Consider the following 10130-nt stretch of genomic DNA (forward strand, 5'->3'; position numbering starts at 1 on the left):
GAGGTGAGATGGGCACACTGTACTGAGGATGTGAGGGAGCACACTGTACTGAGGATGTGAGGGGGGCACACTGTACTGAGGATGTGAGGTGGGCACACTGTACTGAGGATGTGAGGGAGCACACTGTACTGAGGATGTGAGGGGGGCACACTGTACTGAGGATGTGAGGGGGGCACACTGTACTGAGGAGGTGAGATGGGCACACTGTATTGAGGATGTGAGGGGGCACACTGTACTGAGGATATGAGGGGGGCACACTGTACCGAGGATGTGAGGGGGGCACACTGTACTGAGGAGGTGAGATGGGCACACTGTACTGAGGATGTGAGGGAGCACACTGTACTGAGGATGTGAGGTGGGCACACTGTACTGAGGATGTGAGGGAGCACACTGTACTGAGGATGTGAGGGGGGCACACTGTACTGAGGATATAAGGGAGCACACTGTACTGAGGAGGTGAGGTGGGCACACTGTACTGAGGATGTGAGGGGGGCACACTGTACTGAGGATATAAGGGAGCACACTGTACTGAGGAGGTGAGATGGGCACACTGTACTAAGGATGTGAGGGGGGCACACTGTACTGAGGATGTGAGGGGGGGGCACACTGTACTGAGGAGGTGAGATGGGCACACTACTGAGGAGGTGAGATGGGCACACTGTACTGAGGATATAAGGGAGCACACTGTACTGAGGAGGTGAGATGGGCACACTGTACTAAGGATGTGAGGGGGCACACTGTACTGAGGATGTGAGGGGGGGCACACTGTACTGAGGAGGTGAGATGGGCACACTACTGAGGAGGTGAGATGGGCACACTGTACTGAGGATATAAGGGAGCACACTGTACTGAGGATGTGAGGTGGGCACACTGTACTGAGGATGTGAGGTGGGCACACTGTACTGAGGATGTGAGGGGGGCACACTGTACTGAGGATGTGAGGTGGGCACACTGTACTGAGGATGTGAGGGGGGCACACTGTACTGAGGATGTGAGGGGGGCACACTACTGAGGATGTGAGGGGGGCACACTGTACTGAGGAGATGGGCACACTGTACTGAGGAGGTGAGATGGGCACACTGTACTGAGGATGTGAGGGGGGCACACTGTACTGAGGAGGTGAGATGGGCACACTGTACTGAGGATGTGAGGTGGGCACACTGTACTGAGGAGGTGAGATAGGCACACTGTACTGAGGAGGTGAGATAGGCACACTGTACTGAGGAGGTGAGATGGGCACACTGTACTGAGGATGTGAGATGGGCACACTGTACTGAGGATGTGAGGGGGGGCACACTGTACTGAGGAGGTGAGATGGGCACACTACTGAGGAGGTGAGATGGGCACACTGTACTGAGGAGGTGAGATGGGCACACTGTACTGAGGATGTGAGGTGGGCACACTGTACTGAGGATGTGAGGGGGGGCACACTGTACTGAGGAGGTGAGATGGGCACACTACTGAGGAGGTGAGATGGGCACACTGTACTGAGGATATAAGGGAGCACACTGTACTGAGGATGTGAGGTGGGCACACTGTACTGAGGATGTGAGGTGGGCACACTGTACTGAGGATGTGAGGGGGGCACACTGTACTGAGGATGTGAGGTGGGCACACTGTACTGAGGATGTGAGGGGGGCACACTGTACTGAGGATGTGAGGGGGGCACACTACTGAGGATGTGAGGGGGGCACACTGTACTGAGGAGATGGGCACACTGTACTGAGGAGGTGAGATGGGCACACTGTACTGAGGATGTGAGGGGGGCACACTGTACTGAGGAGGTGAGATGGGCACACTGTACTGAGGATGTGAGGTGGGCACACTGTACTGAGGAGGTGAGATAGGCACACTGTACTGAGGAGGTGAGATAGGCACACTGTACTGAGGAGGTGAGATGGGCACACTGTACTGAGGATGTGAGATGGGCACACTGTACTGAGGAGGTGAGATGGGCATACTGTACTGAGGATGTGAGGTGGGCACACTGTACTGAGGATGTGAGGGAGCACACTGTACTGAGGATGTGAGGGAACACACTGTACTGAGGATGTGAGGGGGACACACTGTACTGAGGATGTGAGGGGGGGCACACTGTACTGAGGAGGTGAGATGGGCACACTGTACTGAGGAGGTGAGATGGGCACACTGTACTGAGGATGTGAGGGGGGCACACTGTACTGAGGATGTGAGGTGGGCACACTGTACTGAGGATGTGAGGTGGGCACACTGTACTGAGGAGGTGAGATGGGCACACTGTACTGAGGAGGTGAGATGGGCACACTGTACTGAGGATGTGAGGGGGGCACACTGTACTGAGGATGTGAGGGGGGCACACTGTACTGAGGATGGGAGGTGGGCACACTGTACTGAGGAGGTGAGATGGGCACACTGTACTGAGGATGTGAGGGGGGCACACTGTACTGAGGATGTGAGGGGGGCACACTGTACTGAGGATGTGAGGGGGGCACACTGTACTGAGGAGGTGAGATGGGCACACTGTACTGAGGATGTGAGGGGGGCACACTGTACTGAGGATGTGAGGGGGGCACACTGTACTGAGGATGTGAGGGGGGCACACTGTACTGAGGAGGTGAGATGGGCACACTGTACTGAGGAGGTGAGATGGGCACACTGTACTGAGGATGTGAGGGGGGCACACTGTACTGAGGATGTGAGGGGGGCACACTGTACTGAGGATGTGAGGGGGGGTACACTGTACTGAGGTGAGATGGGCACACTGTGCTGAGGATGTGAGGGGGGCACACTGTACTGAGGATGTGAGGTGGGCACACTGTACTGAGGAGGTGAGATGGGCACACTGTGCTGAGGATGTGAGGGGGGCACACTGTACTGAGGATGTGAGGGGGGCACACTGTACTGAGGATATAAGGGAGCACACTGTACTGAGGATGTGAGGGGGGCACACTGTACTGAGGATATAAGGGAGCACACTGTACTGAGGAGGTGAGATGGGCACACTGTACTGAGGATGTGAGGGGGGCACACTGTACTGAGGATGTGAGGGGGCACACTGTACTGAGGATATAAGGGAGCACACTGTACTGAGGATGTGAGGGGGGCACACTGTACTGAGGATGTGAGGTGGGCACACTGTACTGAGGATGTGAGGGGGGCACACTGTACTGAGGAGGTGAGATGGGCACACTGTACTGAGGAGGTGAGATGGGCACACTGTACTGAGGATGTGAGGGGGGCACACTACTGAGGATGTGAGGGGGGCACACTGTACTAAGCATGTGAGGGGGGCACACTGTACTGAGGATGTGAGGTGTGCACACTGTACTGAGGATGTGAGGGGGGCACACTGTACTGAGGAGGTGAGATGGGCACACTGTACTGAGGATGTGAGGTGTGCACACTGTACTGAGGATGTGAGGGGGGCACACTGTACTGAGGATGTGAGGGGGGCACACTGTACTGATGATGTGAGGGGGGCACACTGTACTGAGGATGTGAGGGGGCACACTGTACTGAGGATGTGAGGGAGCACACTGTACTGAGGAGGTGAGATGGGCACACTGTACTGAGGAGGTGAGATGGACACACTGTACTGAGGATGTGAGGGGGGCACACTGTACTGAGGATGTGAGGGGGGGCACACTGTACTGAGGAGGTGAGATGGGCACACTGTACTGAGGATGTGAGGGGGGGCACACTGTACTGAGGATGTGAGGGGGGCACACTGTACTGAGGATGTGAGGGGGCACACTGTACTGAGGATGTGAGGTGGGCACACTGTACTGAGGATGTGAGGGGGGGCACACTGTACTGAGGAGGTGAGATGGGCACACTGTACTGAGGATGTGAGGGGGGGCACACTGTACTGAGGATGTGAGGGGGGCACACTGTACTGAGGATGTGAGGGGGCACACTGTACTGAGGATGTGAGGTGGGCACACTGTACTGAGGATGTGAGGGGGGCACACTGTACTGAGGAGGTGAGATGGGCACACTGTACTGAGGAGGTGAGATGGGCACACTGTACTGAGGATGTGAGGGGGCACACTGTACTGAGGAGGTGAGATGGGCACACTGTACTGAGGATGTGAGGTGGGCACACTGTACTGAGGAGGTGAGATAGGCACACTGTACTGAGGATGTGAGGTGGGCACACTGTACTGAGGATGTGAGGGGGCACACTGTACTGAGGATGTGAGGGGGGCACACTGTACTGAGGAGGTGAGATGGGCACACTGTACTGAGGATGTGAGATGGGCACACTGTACTGAGGAGGTGAGATAGGCACACTGTACTGAGGATGTGAGGTGGGCACACTGTACTGAGGATGTGAGGGGGCACACTGTACTGAGGATGTGAGGGGGGCACACTGTACTGAGGATGTGAGGGGGGCACACTGTACTGAGAATGTGAGGGGGGCACACTGTACTGAGCATGTGAGGTGTGCACACTGTACTGAGGATGTGAGGGGGGCACACTGTACTGAGGATGTGAGGGGGCACACTGTACTGAGGATGTGAGGGGGCACACTGTACTGAGGATGTGAGGTGGGCACACTGTACTGAGGATGTGAGGTGGGCACACTGTACTGAGGATGTGAGGTGTGCACACTGTACTGAGGATGTGAGGGAGCACACTGTACCGAGGATGTGAGGGAGCACACTGTACTGAGGATGTGAGGGGGGCACACTGTACTGAGGATGTGAGGGGGGCACACTGTACTGAGGATGTGAGGGGGCACACTGTACTGAGGAGGTGAGATGGGCACACTGTACTGAGGATGTGAGGTGGGCATACTGTACTGAGGATATGAGGTGGGCACACTGTACTGAGGATGTGAGGTGGGCACACTGTACTGACGATGTGAGGGGGGCACACTGTACTGAGGATGTGAGGGGGGCACACTGTACTGAGAATGTGAGGGGGGCACACTGTACTGAGGATGTGAGGTGGGCACACAGTTCTGAGGATGTGAGGGGGGCACACTGTACTGAGGATGTGAGGGGGCACACTGTACTGAGGATGTGAGGGGGGCACACCGTGCTGAGGATGTGAGGGGGCACACTGTACTGAGGATGTGAGGTGGGCACACTGTTCTGAGGATGTGAGGGGGGCACACTGTACTGAGGATGTGAGGGGGGCACACTGTACTGAGGATGTGAGGGGGCACACAGTACTGAGGATGTGAGGGGGGCACACTGTTCTGAGGATGTGAGGGGGGCACACTGTACTGAGGATGTGAGGGGGGCACACTGTTCTGAGGATGTGAGGGGGGCACACCGTACTGAGGATGTGAGGTGGGCACACTGTACTGAGGATGTGAGGGGGAGCATTATTAGCTTAAATCAATTTTATTTGTTTTATCTGTTTCATGTTTATCATATATATTATTACACGGTTGCAACTAAATCTCTTTCACTGTAGCTACCTGGTATATACACTGTATGTACACACTTTGAAGACAATTATAGTTGCCAGCTCATTTGTTTGGTGTTACTTAGTATTCTCTATGTCTGGAGAATGTAGATTTGCTTACAGGAGTTGACTTTTATACTTGTATTCTTTGTAGTGGATGCTTTAGGTTATGTTGTAATCATACTTACCCACTCTCCCGTATTGTCCGGGAGACTCCCTAATTCTGCATAGATCTCCCGCAGTACCTGGTTGGTTTTCCCGCATCCTGTCACTTCCCAGTGAAGACAAGATGGGTTCCTCCATGACGTGAGTCACAGCAAACTGCGTAATGTAGGCTTTGCCACCTGGGTCATATTGACGCGGCTGCATAAATGTATCGATGGGGGTGGGACCCAAATGATACGATTCCCTGCCCCCCTCCATCCTCACGCGTAACCACCCCTCCAGGATATGGTCAGATTTTAGTGTTAATTGCCATTTTATGTTAAAAAGTACTTGGATATACCCATGGTGTATATTTTTGTTCAAGGGTTACATTATTAACCACAATTTGTCCGGTGACTCCCCAGTCATTGTCTCCTGTCCATGTACTAGGATACCACATCCCTATCCTTAATCCTACTGGAACCATACTCAAGAAGGGCACTGGGAGTAGGTATAGCAATTATCATAACAAGAGCGCAGAATGGTGAACAATGTAAGTAAGGCAGACAAGAGGAGGAATGATTCTGAGGATGCTCTATCACAGTAAAATCTTATATATAAAAATCATTGTTCTGCTTGTCTGCCCAGTTATGTATTCGGACACCCCGGCACCGATTGGGATGAAACAAACGTGAGATGGTCCAGTTGGCTCCTGTCCAGGTTTTAGGGAGGTTAGGGTCCCTGTCGGACCTCCCGTAGGTGTACGCTGGGCAGAACTTTTACCTGGCGAGCCTGTTCTGGGCCTTCCACTAGATGGATATCAATGACATTTAATATAAAAACAAATACGACACTGGGCAGCCACCTAATGGGTGTGTTGGAAGACCTGCTAAGCTTCTAATTATTTTGAAAAGGTTGACAGTTACATCCAACTCAATGATAACTTGAAGATTTAGACCCAATTAATGGCAGGTAATTCAGCAAGTAATCAATAAAACTGGATCTTTATTCTTAAGATTATTTGCAGAATTATCTTTCTTTCATTGCCACAGATTTTGTCTCTCAGCACTTATTGTGGAGGACACAACTTGCAATGAAAATAAGAGTGCACCATATTTGTGCACGGCAAATTTAGAATCACACACACCTAACTTAAAATTACCTGGACTGAATAGAGATGTAGTTAGTGGCACACTGTACAACTAAGAGCCGGTGGGATTATGATGGATCAATTGCAAATCGCATTACAAGTTACTTCTTTTTGATATAGGTGAAAAACTAAGTTTATTATGCAGGGACCTTTCTTATAAATCAGATGTGGTGTAATAGACGTGGTGCTAGATGCATTTTTTTATCCCAAATTTGGACATTTTTAACTCAGAACAACTGTGAATATATAATGATTGTCAGGCTAAAAGAAATGTAAACATTCAATAAAACAATCCAAATAGTGGAGATGTTGCCAATCAGATTCTAGCTGTCATTTTGTAGAATGTACTAAATAAAAGGATAACTAGAATCTGATTGGTTGCTATAGGCAACATATCCACTTTTTCAAAGCCGCACTTTAATAAATATAACCCCATGAGTGTGCTGGTCCGGGCAGCTGCCTGGATCAGTCACCCCCTCCTGGGTCCTCCATTGCTGGGGGGCGGGGGAACCTTGGTTGGCATTAGCCATTACATGTAAAATACAGACTTGATATACTAAACATTGAGATGTTTTTGAGAAAGTTGAGCAGGCAAAACAACAATAAAATTGTAGTAATTTTAATAGTGATAGAAGTAACTAGTTTATTACAGCTTTTACCTCTCAAATATACCAAAGAGCTGCTTTCAGTAGGTTTTGTTTACATCACATTATTTATTTCTCACAAAATATGTAACAGCACACACATGTCTGATAACGTCCATTTACAATATCAGGTAATATATCCCACTTGCTGGTCCTCATCATAACAAGCTACAACATAACTATCACTCTTCGCGGTAATGTCATCAGGCATTATCAGGTGCGAGAGTAGAAATAAAATAATAAACTGTCTCTATTAGGTTTATTGCTTTCTCCTTCGTTAATATCGCTTGATGAACGGACACTGTACAAAAATAAAATCCATAACAGTCCGCTCCAGAACGTGTCCTTGTCCCCTCTGGAGCGCAGGTCTGGGAGAAGTCACAAGCACTATGTGAACTGTCCGTTAAACAGATGAGTTTTCAGCAGGGTACTGCCGTTAGAGACGTTACTTGACAGACAGACATTCTGTGAAGATTTCCAGGGGCAGCATTCAAGAAGGGTCGTAGTCCTGAGAGCGGAGGTAAGCTGGGGAAAAAACAAAAATGTCAGCGTGAGCAGAGGGTTGGTATGTACGTTTGTAGTGAAAAGATAATTAAAATGGACAACAAGAAGATTTCAGTATGAGAGCAGTATTTAATGATGGAGAGTAGAGAGGTTATCCCTGCATCGGCTATTTGTATATATTGTAGGTGACCAAGATATCATTGCAGCAAGATGGAGGTTACAGCAGTCTGGGGAGTATGTAACAAACATTGCTCTGTAGTACAAGCAAAAATGTTTCATTTCCCTGCAGCTTCCATCACACATGCCCCCTGTGCCCTGCAGCTTCCATCACACATGCCCCCTGCAGCTTCCATCACACATGCCCCCTGTGCCCTGCAGCTTCCATCACACATGCCCCCCCCCCCCGTGCCCTGCAGCTTCCATCACACATGCCCCCCCTGTGCCAGAGCAGCTTCCATCACACATGCCCCTCCCCCCCCCCCTGCAGCTTCCATCACACATGCCCCCCTGCAGCTTCCATCACACATGCCCCCTGTGCCCTGCAGCTTCCATCACACATGTCCCCCCCCCGTGCCCTGCAGCTTCCATCACACATGTCCCCCCCCGTGCCCTGCAGCTTCCATCACACATGCCCCCTGTGCCCTGCAGCTTCCATCACACATGCCCCCTGTGCCCTGCGGCTTCCATCACACATGCCCCCTGTGCCCTGCGGCTTCCATCACACATGCCCCCCCCTGTGCCCCGCAGCTTCCATCACACATGCCCCCCCCCCGGTGCCAGAGCAGCTTCCATCACACATGCCCCTCCCGTGCCCTGCAGCTTCCATCACACATGCGCCCCCTGTGCCAGAGCAGCTTCCATCACACATGCCCCCCCCTGTGCCCCGCAGCTTCCATCACACATGCCCCCCTGTGCCAGAGCAGCTTCCATCACACATGCCCCCCCCCTGTGCCCTGCGGCATCCATCACACATGCCCCCCGGTGCCAGAGCAGCTTCCATCACACATGCCCCCTGTGCCCTGCGGCATCCATCACACATGCCCCCCGGTGCCAGAGCAGCTTCCATCACACATGCCCCCTGTGCCAGAGTAGCTTCCACCACACATGCGACCCCCGGGGCCAGAGCAGCTTCCATCACACATGCCCCCCCCCGGTGCCAGAGCAGCTTCCATCACACATGCCCCCCCCCCCCCCGTGCCAGAGCAGCTTCCATCACACATGCCCCCTGTGCCAGAGCAGCTTCCATCACACATGCCCCTTGTGCCAGAGCAGCTTCCATCACACATGCCCCCCGGTGCCAGAGCAGCTTCCATCACACATGCCCCCCTGTGCCAGAGCAGCTTCCATCACACATGACCCCCCCCCTGTGCCCTGCGGCTTCCATCACACATGCCCCCCCCCCCTGGTGCCAGAGCAGCTTCCATCACACATGCCCCCCCCCCGGTGCCAGAGCAGCTTCCATCACACATGCCCCCCGGTGCCAGTGCAGCTTCCATCACACATGCCCCACCCCGGTGCCAGAGCAGCTTCCATCACACATGCCCCCCTGTGCCAGAGCAGCTTCCATCACACATGACCCCCCCCCCCCCTGGTGCCAGAGCAGCTTCCATCACACATGCCCCCCCCCCGGTGCCAGAGCAGCTTCCATCACACATGCCCCCCGGTGCCAGTGCAGCTTCCATCACACATGCCCCACCCCGGTGCCAGAGCAGCTTCCATCACACATGCCCCCCTGTGCCCTGCGGCTTCCATCACACATGCCCCCTGTGCCAGAGCAGCTTCCATCACACATGTCCCCTGTGCCAGAGCAGCTTCCATCACACATGCCCCCCCCTGTGCCCTGCAGCTTCCATCACACATGCCCCCGATGCCAGAGCAGCTTCCATCACACATGCCCCCCGGTGCCAGAGCAGCTTCCATCACACATGCCCCCTGTGCCCTGCAGCTTCCATCACACATGCCCCCTGTGCCAGAGCAGCTTCCATCACACATACCCCCCTGTTCCAGAGCAGCTTCCATCACACATGCCCCCTGTGCCCTGCAGCTTCCATCACACATGGCCCCCTGTGCCAGAGCAGCTTCCATCACACATGCCCCCCTGTGCCCTGCAGCTTCCATCACACATGCCCCCTGTGCCCTGCAGCTTCCATCACACATGCCCCTGTGCCCTGCAGCTTCCATCACACATGCCCCCTGTGCCAGAGCAGCTTCCAGACAGAAATGATGCCACTTCTGCACCAACTACCACAGACTTCCAGCAGCCCCGCCTACACTGTGTATCATGTGACCGA

General features: G+C 53.3%; 2 protein-coding genes across 21 annotated transcripts in view; one reads left to right on the forward strand and one right to left on the reverse strand.

Annotated features, from left to right (window-relative positions):
* Positions 1-10130, forward strand: part of LOC142160072 (uncharacterized) — a 1559230-nt gene that overhangs the window by 745974 nt on the left and 803126 nt on the right. The gene's annotated exons all lie outside the window — the stretch shown is intronic.
* The window catches only part of LOC142160082 (uncharacterized), a 215803-nt gene that overhangs the window by 114088 nt on the left and 91585 nt on the right, over positions 1-10130 (reverse strand). The window lies entirely within an intron of this gene.

Source organism: Mixophyes fleayi, chromosome 6, assembly GCF_038048845.1.
Source record: "Mixophyes fleayi isolate aMixFle1 chromosome 6, aMixFle1.hap1, whole genome shotgun sequence".
NCBI classification, from domain to species: domain Eukaryota; kingdom Metazoa; phylum Chordata; class Amphibia; order Anura; family Limnodynastidae; genus Mixophyes; species Mixophyes fleayi.